General features: G+C 43.3%; 1 long non-coding RNA gene and 1 pseudogene across 1 annotated transcript in view; one reads left to right on the top strand and one right to left on the bottom strand.

The window, feature by feature from the left end:
- Positions 1-2,020: 2,020 nt before the first annotated feature.
- On the bottom strand, positions 2,021-3,919 carry LOC150057322 (glycerol kinase pseudogene; annotated as a pseudogene).
- A 48-nt stretch (positions 3,920-3,967) lies between these two features.
- Positions 3,968-14,010, top strand: part of LOC150057320 (uncharacterized) — a 33,143-nt gene continuing 23,100 nt past the window's right edge. The window contains exons 1-2 of the long non-coding RNA XR_016536815.1: positions 3,968-4,374; positions 5,074-5,168. This is a non-coding gene — a long non-coding RNA (uncharacterized LOC150057320). The remainder of the gene's footprint in view (positions 4,375-5,073; positions 5,169-14,010) is intronic.

Below are 14,010 nucleotides of genomic sequence, written 5' to 3'. Positions count from 1 at the left end.
ATTGAATTTTATTTAGAATAGAAGCAAACAAGGTAAATGGCAATACTAACTTGAAAGTACTAAAAGAAACAAAATAGATGCTGAATGCTGGTGGCTCACACCTGTTATCCTAGCTACTTAGGGGGCTTGAGGTTTGAGGAACATGGTTCAAAGCCACCCCAGGGAAGGAAAATCAGTGAAATTCTCATTACTAACTACCAAAAAGCTAGAAGTGGAGGGTGGTGCAAGTGGTAGTGTTATAGCCTTGAGGGAAAAAGTGAAGGGAGAGTACCTAGGTCCTGAGTTCAAGCCTCAGTACCAGCACACACTCAAAAGGAACAAAATAGAATGTGTATGTGTGTGTTTGTGTTTATGAGTATACAGACAGTGTTCTCCTAACCCACACCAGATGTCCAGTAAATGTCTAAGGCTACAGACAGCACTAAATTCTATCCTATACTACACAAACATTCGTATAGAAAAGTTCAATTTCTGAATTACATAAAGTGAGACAATAATAATAGTAGAACAATTATAAAACATACTACTATGAAACTGCCAGCATCTATGCTCTTGGGCTTTGGGCCATTTACTCATTTAATGAGTCCCTAACAATCTATCTGGTAACTGGGACAACTACTAAGTGATAGGTTTGTTAGACAAAGGGAGCATCTCATTTCACTGGGTTCAACCCTAGACTTTTGTCCTGTTTCTACTCATTTCTTAATCTAATTCAGCTCTTGCTTTCCTAATTTATTTTCTTTCTCTCTTTCTTTCTCTCTCTCCCTTTCTCCCTTTCTTTCTTCCTTTCTTATTTTTTGTCAGTTGTGGGGCTTGAACTCTGGGCTTTGTACATTATTCCTGAGCTCTTCAGCTCACGGCTATCGCTCTACCCCTTGAGCCACAGCACCACTTCCCTAATTTATTTTTTTGTAGTCATTTTCTCTTAGTTTTGTAAGCAACATGTCCTTAAAAATATTTGCGCTTGCCAGGTGCAGTGGCTCGTGCCTGTAATCCTAGATACTCGGGAGCCTGAGATCTGAGGATCAACGCCAGCCTGGAAGCTAAAGACAGTGAGACTCATCTCCAATTAACTACTAGAAAACCGGAAATGGCTAGAAAAACCTGAAGTGGCTCTGTGGCTCAAGGGATAGGGCAGTAGCCTTGTGCTGAAGAGCTCAGGGACAGCACCCAGGCCCAGAGTTCAAGACCCATGACCGACCAAAAAAAAAAAAAGTTTTCCCTTGCCCCTAAAATGTACATAGCTTTTCCCCCCAAAATATTGATGCACATAATAGTCTGCTTCAGACAAACCCTAAGTGGTGGAGTATGCCTTTAGCCTTAAACACTGCCTAATACCTACAAGGCCCAGTTTAGAATCTATTACTACCCATCCACCCACCAACCAATCAAACCAGCAAACACGTAAACACCCAGCATCATTTCTACTCTCCTTAATTCAATATTCTCTTAATTTAGAAACAGGTTACGCTCAGTGTGGGAACTCTACAGGCACATATGTTATTCATATACAAAAGATAAGAGGTGGCAAATGACTGCAAGTGTCCTTCCCTGTAAGATCCAGGCCAGAAGCCATGATAATTAGTTAGACAATCTAAAATATCTGAACAATTTCAGTGTTGGCAACTACTTTTCAGGAGATATCCAAGTTATGAGTAGTAAATCGCCATGTTAGCTGCTTAGTAGAAGTTTCCATTTAAATATTCTGTGAAGATGTTATCTTCTAGTGTGTGGAAAAGACAACTTGGGAATTCTGTTATAAACAAAAGGTTCTTCATTTTCAATAATCTATGAATAGCCCCTTCCTCAGGCACATGTAGTACAGAGAATGCAACCCTGGTCTTTTAGTGTCTAATATAGGTTTGTGGAGAAATTCCAACAGCAGGAGAATTCCTCCTAGATCTTACAGGGAAGGGGGGAGGGGGGAGGGCGGATGCTATGTTGATATAGGGATTAGCCTCAAGGGTTGCAGGCCGTGACCATCAACATTTAAAAAACACACCAAAAGGTTTCTAGAGCATCATTTCGGCTGCATTTTCTTTATTTCAAGTCACAGGTCTTCTGGGAAGACCATGTAACAAGCGGAAGATAAGTAATGTCAGTCTATAAATGTCATCATCAGGTTAAAAAAAAAAAAAAGAACCCCTGGATTCTCTGATTGCACACAAAGCTTCTATCTTGGGGGCCCATCAGATGGCATTATAGGGTATCTGTGATGTACTTGGCCCCGATTAACATTACCATGCTGCTCACTATAAAGAAGCCCAACGGCAGACTACAGAAGACGCTTGGATCACCTTGCTCCGGAGACTGGGTCGTCACCCACCCGATGGATCTCATCACAGCTTTCTTCCACGTAGCATAACGGCATTCGCTTTCCTCCGCGTTGATCTGGGGTTCAAATCGCTCTGTCGGGACATCTTCCATGTCCTTGTCTTCGAGATCCCACACGCCAACTCCTTCTGCAGCCCCGGCGGCCATGGCGGCGCCCAGGGCCGTGGTCTCCGTCATGGAGGGCTTCACCACGGGGATGCACAGAATGTCTGCCTGGAGCTGCATGAGGATCTTATTGCTCGTCATTCCTCCATCCACCTGCAAGTGACTGAGTGGAATCCCACAATCCCGATTCATGGCATCCAAGATCTCTCGCGTTTGGAAGCAGACGGCCTCCAGGGCCGCAAAGGCAATGTGGCATTTGTTGGTGAACTGGGTGAGTCCGCAGATGATCCCTCTGGCGCTGGGCTCCCAGTAGGGCGCGTACAACCCCGAAAAGGCTGGCACAAAATAGCAGTCATAGGAGGTGCCTGCTTCTTTGGCGAGTTTCTCGATTTCCTCCGTTTCCTTAATAATTCCGAGGTTGTCTCTCAGCCAGCTCACCACGGCCCCGGCTATGGCCACGGAGCCTTCCAGGGCGTAGTGCACCGGTTTGTTTCTGCCAAGTTTGTAAGCCACCGTGGTCAGCAGGCCGTGCTCGGACGCCACGCACTTCCGGCCCGTGTTGCACAACAAGAAGCATCCCGTTCCATAGGTGTTTTTGGCCTGTCCGTCCTGCAAGCACATCTGTCCCACCAAAGCGGCCGACTGGTCCCCTAGACACCCAGAGATGGGGATGCCCTCCAGGGGCCCCGATTTCATCAGGCCGTAGATCTCCGAAGAACTCCGGATGTTAGGAAGAATCTCCATGGGGATGCCGAAGAATTCACAGAGCTCTTTGTCCCACTTGAGGGAGTGGATGTTGAAGATCATGGTCCGGCTGGCGTTGGACACATCCGTGCAGTGGACGCCCCCGCGGGTTCCTCCGGTCAGGTTCCAGATGAGCCACGAATCCACCGTGCCGAAGAGGGCGCGCTTCTCCTCCACCGCCTTCTGCACCTTGATCACGTTGTCCAGGAGCCAGCGGAGTTTCACGGCGCTGAAGTAGGTGCTGAGGGGCAGGCCCGTCTTGGCCTTGAGGAAGTTGTTGTTGGCGGGGATCTCTTTACTCAGAACCTCCACGGTGGACTGGGTTCTGAGATCCAGCCACACCAGCGCGTTGTAGAGCGGCTCTCCGGTGACCTTGTCCCACACCACGGTCGTCTCCCTCTGGTTGGTGAAGCCCAGAGCTTTGATGTTGGAAACCTCCACATTGAGCTGGCCCAGCTTCTCGCACGTTTTCTCCATACACTCGCACACCGACTGTAAGATCTCCCCCGGGTCTTGCTCCACCCAGCCTTCTTTGGGGTACTGCAGTTTCACTTCCACATGGTGATAACTAATCACTTCGGCTGTTTTGGAATTAAACACCAAAAAACGTGTCGAGCTGGTACCCTGGTCCACTGCCCCCACCAACGGCCCCACAACTGCTTTGTTGGTGGCTGCCATGAATCCAGCTTCAGGTTGGCGGGTGAGCTCTGCCCGTTTCCCCGGTGACCGCGTGCGCGCGTGTGGGTGCTGGGGGTGGGGTGGGGTGGGGTGGGGGCGCGTGAGGCCGGGGGTGGGCGTGGGGGGGGAGGCCCAGGCTGGGGGTACATCCTCCTGCACCACGTCCTGGCGCCCCACTTCATCCAGGCCCCTCCCTGTGTGCAGATCCACGTTCGCCACGTTAGACGGACAATGGGCATCTTAAACGGACTCTGGCCCAAAGCACCCTTGGAATCTCCTCCGGCCTCCCCTGGGCTCCCCCTCCCCGCCCCCCAACTCAGCCATTGGAATTCTGCTTCGTATCGTGGCTCAGGTCCACCTCCTCCACGGCTTTCTCGTCTCTTCCTTTGAAATTCAAGTCCAGAAGCGGCCAAGCTCTGTATCTACACGTTTACTCACACCAGTCCAGGAATTCTCCCGACCAGTCATCGCTTGGATTTATCTCTCGCTGAAAAGCCCATACTCAAACGGGAGGTAGGACGATTTCCTTAATCAGAAAGATAGGAACACGGTCCCGCCTTTGCTGTACCTCCCGCCACTGCTCCTCGTCTCCACGTGAACATACAAGGGTTCTGACCGTACCGGTTTCATTTATCCCTTCTAGAGGCTCACTCCTCCTTCCTTCCTGCCCTCCCTCCCTCCCTCCTTCTCTCTTTCCCTCCTTCCTTCCCTCCTTCCTTCCTTCTTTTTCTTCCTTTTCTTCCTTTTTTTCTTTTCTTCCTTCCTTTTCTTTTCTTCCTTTTCCTTTTCCTTTTTCCTTTCCTTTCCTTTCCTTTCCTTTCCTTTCCTTTCCGTCAGTCATGGGCTTAAACTCTGGACCTGGGCGCTGTCCCTGAGCTTTTCGATTCAAGGCTATGGCTCTACCACTTGAGCCACAGAGTCACTTCTGGTTTTCTGGTGGATATTTGGGGATAAGCTATCTTTGAATGCCAATCCTCAGATCTCAGCCCCTCCCTGAGTAACTAGGATGCCAGGCATGAGCCACCAATGCCAGGCTCACTCAGTTTTAGATATTTTAGTCTACTTGTGGTTCCCCAGCTACTTAGTCCTGGTCCCGACCTAAGCATCTACCCTTGCTGCTCTGAAGTCTCTAAGCTTTGTCTCCCCTAGGCCAGGATTACATTCTGAGCTCAAACATCTCCTATGAAGATACTCACTGCCCACCCTATCCAGGTTTTTCTTCGAAGAGAAATATTTATTTTCTCCTTTTATCCCTTCTATGAAAACTCCAGAGAGTCTTCCAGGGGCTACACGGTGTCTGCAACATGGTAGGTACTCAACACAAACACTTGTTTTCTGGAAGTTTAAGACAAGAACTATTTATTTTTTTTTTAAAAGAATTATGTGGTGTGCTTTCATTCTAAATATTTGATATCCTACCCTGTGGTGGAATTACACAAGTCTACCCATGGAATTCGGGCCCAGCTGGGTGAACCTATTTGGGCAGAGGCTTTAAGAGCCTCTGTGTGGTTCGCCATGTCTTCTCTGCCCCTCCTGCCACAGTAACCAGGAATGTGCAACACAGAGGCTGCTCTGTCAGCCTGGGCCCCAGAGAAAATGCTGTGGAGCACAGCCATCAAATGTGTGGTAAATAAACACTGCTGTACCAAGCCATTGAGATTTAGGGACTGTTTCCATAGTTATAACCTAATTTATCCTGACTAGCAGAGACAGCCAGACCACCAGGGCCACGAGAGTGCCTGGGAGAACCTAACACATTTGACATGTTACATAGATTTACCAAGCTGCTTCTTCCTAACAATTTAATGCTTCGTTTGCTATCCCAACCTTATATTTGAAAAACGAATTTTTCAAAAAGTGCACTGGGATATTTATTTTAGCATGATCCAAAGGTCATAATCTTATGTCCTTCTGTTTTCATAAAAAAAGCATTATGAGGAAAACCAGCTCTAGCCTCATGCATTTCAAAAACTACTTATCAAAAATATCTTAAAAGCACACGAGAGACATAAATAATACTGATTCCTACCTTGTGCCTCAGACTGACTGCATCTTTGTAACTATTACCTTCAGGTTTGTATCTTTTGGGCTAGTGATCCTCTTGAATAGGTAGGGTTATAGGCATGCACCATCAGCTCCTGGGAAGTTTGTATTATTTAAAAAAATTCCTCAATGGCTTCTCATATACTTAGTCTGAAATCCTTTCCGTTTAGACCATCAAAATTGGCTCCTCAGCCCACCTATAATCACTCACTCAAACCACACCCACCAAAGCCAGAGCATCTATGATTGGTTCAGAGCCCTTCAAAGCATCAGATCTGCATACTGTTAAGATTATTATCTAAAGATGTCATTGAGTGGAAATAGCTTCCTCTATACAAAATTCTCCAGACCTAAGGACCTAGATCCAGTCTTGTAGAAACAGATAAGGATAGAGTTTCATCATAATGTAATGCAGTTGATCTCTGTTTAGACAGCCTTGAGGTTTGGGCTCAGCAGGAGAGTTTCCTTCATGAATACAATATGGGCAGTTGTTTACATTATTTTACAAGAGGTAATTCAGATAAAATAGTAGCAGTCACCAAGAATCCCACAGGAAACATTAGGATTTTTATTGTTGGGTGCCAGAAACAGCCAGAGTTGCATGTGAAATTGAACACCACTTGGATATTTCCAAATCAGGTAACACAATCAATAAAGGCTTGTTCTTTACACAGAAAGATTTCTTAACCCCTTCTGTGCCATGCCCAGATTCACTCCCTCAATGGGATGGAGAAGTGGAAGAAGTAGTTCCCACAGCCTTTGGGATCCTTGATTCGTCTTGCTAGCAGGATTGAAGGTTTCATATAGTTAAAATGTGGAAGGAGATTGTCACCCTGCACTAGAATTAACTCCAAATGGATCAAAGACTTTGAGGTAAAAGCAAATACACTGAAAACTTCACAAGAAGGAATAGGAGATACACTAGGTCTCCTTGGCACAGGTTGAAACTTTCTTAATAAGGACCAAAAAACACAACAAATCAGAGAAAGTCTGGATAAGTGGGACTGCATTAAACTGCAGAGCTTCTGTATGGCAAAGGACATAGCTAGTAAATTAATTAGGAAGCCTACAGAATGGGAGAAGATCTTCACCAACCATACAACGGACAAAGGTCTCATATCTAAAATATATCAACAGCTCAAAAAATTGAATCACTCCAAAACTAATCTCCAAAGTAACAACCATCCCATTAAAAGATGGGCCAAAGACTTAAAGAGAGTCTTCTCTGAAGAAGAAATAAAAATGGCCTATAGAGGGCCGGGAGTTTGGCCTAGTGGTAGAGTGCTTGCCTAGCATGCACGAAGGCCCGGGGTTCGATTCCTCAGTACCACATACATAGAAAAAAGCCAGAGTGGTGCTGAGGCTCAAGTGGTTGAGCTCTAGCCTTGAGAAAGTCCAAGAACAGTGCTCAGGCCCTGAGCTCAAGCTGAGGACTGGCCAAAAAAAAAAATGGCCCATAGACACATGAAGAAGTGCTCGACATCTCTGGTCATAAAAGAAATGTAAATCAAAAGAACTCTAAGATTCCACCTCACTCCAGTTAGAATGGCCAGGATCAAAAAAACTAATAACAGATGCTGGAGAGGATGTGGCCAGGAGGGATCACCATTACACTGTTGGTGGGAGTGCAAACTCATTCAACCACTATGGAAAGCAATATGGCAGTTCCTCAAAAGACTAAACATAGACCTCCCCTATGACCCAGCGATTCCACTACTTGCCATTTACCCAATTGTCTAGAAACAAGGACATACTAAATCCACTAGCACAATGATGTTCATTGCAGCACAATTTACCATAGCAAAGATCTGGAACCAACCCTCAGTTGATGAGTGGATCAACAAGATGTGGTATTTATACACAATGGAATTCTATGCTACTGTCATAGAGAATGACATTGCCCCATTTGTAAGAAAATGGAAAGACTTAGAAAAAAAATCATATTAAGTAAAGTAAGCCACACTCAAAGGAACATAGGCTCAATAGTTTCCCTCATTTGTCATAATCAAATCAGTAGAAACCTTGGGCTCTCCTAGCAGAAATTTACAATAGAACAAAATCTAGAGACATAAGGCCAGATAATCTGATGCTAAATGTAAGGACTTGCAGGATAAGGAAACAAAAGCTATATAATGAGTGATTGTTGTCCTTAATGTACTGTGTTATCTCTCATCTCTTTTGCTGTCCCTTGGTTATCTCATATTGTTACAATATTTCACCTTATCTGATATAGTTTATATGTGCTTAATTGGTTATTTGAAATTGGATAGGGAAGGGGAAATCAAGATGAGCTGGGAGGGGGAGAGGGTGGGAGGGCAATGGGGACCATGTCATGAGAAAGGGTATCAATGTTTGTGAAGTTATTCACCTTCTATCTGGTGAATATAATGTAACCCTTCTGTTAATCACAATAAAAAAATTTTAAAAAATGTCAGAGAAAAGAGTATGTGTTAGCACAAAACAGTGTCTAAAAGGAAATAAGCTGTTTGCATTTGTTTATAAAATGGATTTAATTTGCAGAGCCAGTAACAATGGTATCAAACAATCCTTGCCCAGAATGAGTTATGAAGTGAGGGTCACAAGCCAGAACAATAGCTGCAAGCAATGTGGTTGGTAGATAAGAAGGAGGAGTCTGTGTGCCTTGGCAGAAAGCCTCAGCCTCATCCAGATATACATAGATAAACATCTGCCATTACTGACAGGCGGAGAGACCTGCTCTACAGCATCTTCACTTCTTGGGCTTCATTTTTAGTGATGTGAACACAAATGGGATTTTTCTTTCCCATGAAGTAGCTAATTACTAGGTAAGTTATTTTAAGTCCTCATATTACTACAAAGAAACATTCCTTTCTGGCACCATCTTAAAGGAAGAATTTCAGTGGGATTAGTTTTTTTTAATCTAGATGAAAATAATACGTATTGAAAAAAATCTTTGCCACATTCTTCCCTAACCCATCCTTCTTTTAACACTTAAAAATAGCCTTTAGTTGGGGCTGGGAACTGTTATTCATGCTTGGAATCCCAGCCATTTGAGGGACAGAGTTACAAGGTTCTTATTCCTGAGCTGGTCCCAGGACCAATGAAGGAGATTATTAAAATAAACTAAAGTAAAAAAAGAAGATTGGAGCTAGGATCAAGTAGTAGAGTACTTGAGTTCATACGCCAGTATTACCAACATGAAACAGCTTTTGTTACTCAGATTTTTCTGAATAATCCTTAACATATAAGAGTACCAATTTTGAGAAAGTGAGTAACTAAATTATTGAGAAATACTTATTGCTTTACACATGTATATGTAGATATGTGTGTGTGTGTGTGTGTGTGTGTGTGTGTGTGTGTGTGTGTGTGTGTGTAGGGGAGGAAAAAAGAGAGGAAGAGAGAGCAGGAGAGGGAGAAGAGAAAGAGAGTGGAATAGAGAGTAGAGGGGAGAAGAGGAGAAGGGAAGGGAGGGGAGAAAAGGGAAGAGGAAGGGGAAGGAGAGAGGAGATGGGAAGGAGAGAGGAGGGGAGGGAAAGCAAGTATTCCCCTATTCCCTGTAGCTCCAGGGCACTGGCTGATTCAATGTACTTCGTAATCATTCTGCCTAGAACACACCTGTAGAGTCAAGGAAGCTGAAGTGTTTAGAAAGTTGCAGTTTCTGCATCTCTGAAATTTTTATTTAAAATGTTTGTAGCTAAGTGCTATTTCACTTTTTTTTTAACCTACCATTGTTCTCACAGTCTGGTTTTTCAATTAAGAGCAGTTGCTCATCCCCAACAGAGCTGACAGTCTAATCACTGGTGAGGGTGGACACGCTCTTCTAGCTCTTCAAGGGTGTGTCTTTGCTCTTCTAGTCTCCAAGTGTGTGGCTTTGCAGTTTGGAGCAATAGAGTTCATCTTTTGTTTTCCACACACTCCCTCCGGCTTCTAATTCGTCCGTAATAACCAGTAAACTTCTCTTCAGAGATTGTCAACTAAACAAAGTTTTCATTCTCTAAAGAGAGTTGCCTAGCACCTTCACCAAATCCAGGTTAGTGAAGCAAGTAACTAATTACTTCTTTATTTGGGTAAATGACAAAGAACATCTATTTTAGTTCTTATTTCTTGTCTACCTGCTAAATCCAAGCTAAGAGAGGGGAAGGATGAGGGGAAGCTTCGAAATAGCATTATATGCTAACCTATATGAATTCTGATTTATGAGAATAAAAATTATCCCTTGTTTTATCCTTTTGCATCATGACTATAAAAATATGTCATGAATTTATGTCAGAGAATTTATTTCTTTTATCGCCTTCCTGATCCATTAAGTGTTTTCATTGTGTGTTTTCTGGCATTGGGGCTTAGACTCGTGGCCTGGGCTCTGTTCCTTAGATTCTGTTCTCAAGATTATCCCTGTACCACTTGAGTCGCACCTCCACTTAGCTTCTTTGGTTGTTAATTGAAGGTAAGAGTCTCAAAAAATTTCTTACCAGAGCTGGCTTTGAAGCTTGATTCTCAGATCTCAGTCTCCTGAGTAGCTAGAATTACAATCAACTTGTGCCCAGTTTGGAGAAGTACTTTTTATGTAATATTATTAAATCTTTTCCTCCTTATTAGTGGGAAAGTTCCTTGCAGGTTTGACTTGCTTACTACATCTATGAAGAGTATTTTTAAAGTTAATAGATAAATTGTTTGGATAAACAAATGATCCTTAATGTCTGCATGATCTTTACAGCAAAAGCACACACACTTTTCATGTTCTTGCTAAAAACAGTTTGTCCTAGCCATTAATGTGGATTTAATTCTTTGTGCACAAGAACATTTAACATGTACCTTTGCCATCTTTTAAGAAGGTTCTAGAAATAAAGATTCAGGGTAATGCTAATTAAATAGAGCTGGTTTTACAAACTCATACCAGGATGAGTTTTTGAGATGTTAAGGAGGCCAAAAAAGGCACTGGTAGCACAAGCTTGTAATTCTAGCTACCCATGAGGCTGAAATCTGGAGGATTATGGTTCGAGGACACCTTAGGCAGAAAAGTTTCCTAGACTCCATCTCCAACATAACCAGCCCCAAATGGGCTAGAAGCATGGCTCAAATGGTAGTATGTCAGGCTAGCAAGCTCAAAGCTCTGAGTTCAAATTCCAGTAGAACCAGAAAAAGAGAAAGAAGAAAATGAAAGAAAAGCAGCATATATAATGAGGAGCTTAGTAACCCATCACCTGGTTAACACACTGTAAATTAGATATTTTGAGATCACTTTAAGTGCGGATGTATATATTGAGTCTGGGAAAGAGCTAAACTTCTAATTTATTCTACAAATAAGTTAGCTTGCCACAGCTTCATAGCCACTGGCAGAAGACATAAGGATCCCAATGAGAGAGATAAATTGTTGATTAGATGCAGCCGTAGCAATCACATTTGTAATGCTGGTCCCTGAGCCTCCATGCTTCCCAATCAATTGAAGAGACCCGGGTTTGTAGTGATTTTCTACAGGACAGGAATTAAAAGCCCAGAACACCTACAGTTTTCCTATCTTTTTGCTTTGGATGAAGATACCATATCATCTAAGGTTGTTTACTATCTACCCACATGAAAAATAGAGTGCAGTCAACTAATAACCAGTAGCATCAATAAATTGTGCAGAAACATGAGATACACAAAGAACTCAACATTATGTCTGTGGGGCTTTTTTTCTCTAAGAACTTTACTAAGATAGTTAATTCAGTATTGTGCATACTATCAGGGGATAAAGTGAGGCATGTGAAAGGCCAGACATGTCAGTGACCAGTTGAGAGAGAGCAGGTGGGAGGGGTTGGGGGAGGGGGTAGTAACTGTGCCCTCCACCAGCTGGCTTTCCTGTGTCTGGTGGGAGTTCAGGATTAATGCAGAACACAGCGAGTAGGAAGAGAAAACTCAGTAGGTTGTTCCTCTGCTTCTGTTAGGCTGTACTGTCATGAGACAAAGCTCTTTGTTTGCATTTATTCTCTCCTATTTTTTTCCATTAAGCATTAATATTGCTTATTAACTTTTTTGTTGTTTTGCCAGTCTTGGGGTTGACCTCAGGGTCCTGGGCACAGTCCCTGAGCTTCTTTGGCTTCAAGACTAGTGCTCTACCACTTGAGCAACAGCACCTTTTCCAGCTTTTTCTGTGTGTAGTAGTACTGAGGAATTGAACCAAAGGCTTCATGCATGCTAGGCAAACACTCTACCACTAAGCCATGTTTATTTTTAAGTAGTTGTACAATGGGGTTGCCATTTACAAAAGCAGTTTATGAACATAACGTATCTTTCTTAATGTCACCACTTTCAACTACCCCATTCTCTCACTCGTAATTTTGTAGGATATACACTGGCTTCTTCACTGCATTCTCCCCCCTTCTCCTCCTCATTTGTTTATCCCCTTTTCCTTGACCTTGCTCTACGTCTTTCAAGTACCCACTTCCTGGTATTATATTGTGCTGAACGTTGACTTTAACTAGTCTTTTTTTTTTGTCTCTGTGTGTGACAGTCTTGGGACTTGCACTTGAGGCCTGGGCACTATCCTTGAGTTTTTTTTGTTGTTGTTCAAGGCTAACATTCTACCACTCGAGGCACAGCTCTAGTTCTGGCTTTTGGGAGTAATTAATTGGAGAGAACTCACAGACTTTCCTGACCTGTCCGACTTCAAACTACAATCCTCTGATCTTATCCTGCTGAGCAGCATAAGCCACCAGTGCCTGCTATTTTTTTTTTTAGCTTTTTCAGTTATCTTTAAGTAGTTACACAAAGGAGTTTCCATGCGGCATGTCAAAGTTTGCATATGATGCGTCTTGATCAATGTCAGTTCTTCTATTATTCTCCCCATTCTCCCTCCAGCCCCACCCAGCCTCTCAATTTTCCTAATTCCATTTTCACCTGTGTATCTTGGATGTTATGACTGCATGCATCCATCCTTCCTCTCTCCGTGTGTCTACTCCATGCCCCTTGATGGAACTGCACCATTACTACCAGTTCCAGCTTCCTGGAATTCATTTTATTAAAATTCATTTTATTTTGTTCAGAGGAGCTATACTATCAAAGTCAAGATGACCCTTTTAAAGCTTACTTAATATGCAATAATTTTATCCTGCTCCAAGGCCACCGAAGGCTCAGGAGAAAGAATTCAGATAGGTCAGCAGTTTCCAGGGTCAAGAAACAAGAAGAAAAGTCATTTGTTGTGACGCCTCACAAGGACCAAGCAGTGAGAACAGAATTGTTCTGTGGACCCGGCTCACTGCTGCTCTTGGTAAAGCACTTACGCTAAAAGCCAAGAATAGTTTCAAGATGTAGAGAATCTCAGAGCCTTTCTCACACAGGACAATGCGCCAGTATTTAGAGCACATGGCTCTTGTCTCTTACCATTCAACAAGCCCCCAGCTCCACAGATAGACCCTGCAAAGTCTTTTCAATGAATTGCATAAAGCTCTTGAGGATTTATACACTAATTCATCACCCAGAAATTATTCATGCAGACTTGGCATGTAGGAAGAATTATTGAGAAAGTTACTTAAGTCTCATCAGAAGGTATCTGCAGTCTCTCAGATGCCAAGACACTGTGTAAGTTATAAACTTAGGTGGAAAGAAATCTTGGTGTGATTGTCTGCAGTGAGATAGACTTCAAAGAGTACTGTTGGTCTTAGTGTTGGGTCTTTTTTTTCCATTTCCATCTTTGGAACTTCAGGAAAGTGCATTTGCAAAGACTGTGTCCTAAGGCTAGGTGATCTTTTACTTTCCCTAGTCAAATCCCCCTCTTCAGTGGTATTTTCCCAGCATGCAGCACATGTAAATATATTCCAGACTTAGAATGTTAGATATTGGGTTTACCACTTCACTGCCGGCTGGCAGCAAATGGGAATGCCTGATTTAGGGGGTGAGGACTTGGAAAAGAAGAAGACAAGAAAAAGATGGGGTCAGGAGGTCTACAGCTCAAGTCAGTAGCCCAAGAAGGCTGTGAGCTTAAGACTGTAGCCCCGTTTATATCAAGTTCCAATCTTAAAGACTTTTCTTAAAACCAGGAAACTGCCCGAGGTTACATTCATACAAAACAGCAAGCAAGTCTCAGATAAGTTAAAGGAGAAGCGATTGGCATAGCCCAAAGTCATCATGATAACAATGTATTTCCTTGGG

The sequence above is a fragment of the Megascapheus bottae genome, chromosome 10 (assembly GCF_031878675.1).
Source record: "Megascapheus bottae isolate mThoBot1 chromosome 10, mThoBot2.hap1, whole genome shotgun sequence".
Taxonomy (NCBI): domain Eukaryota; kingdom Metazoa; phylum Chordata; class Mammalia; order Rodentia; family Geomyidae; genus Megascapheus; species Megascapheus bottae.
The sequence above is the reverse complement of the archived record's forward strand: the minus strand, read 5'-3'. Positions and strand labels throughout refer to the sequence as shown.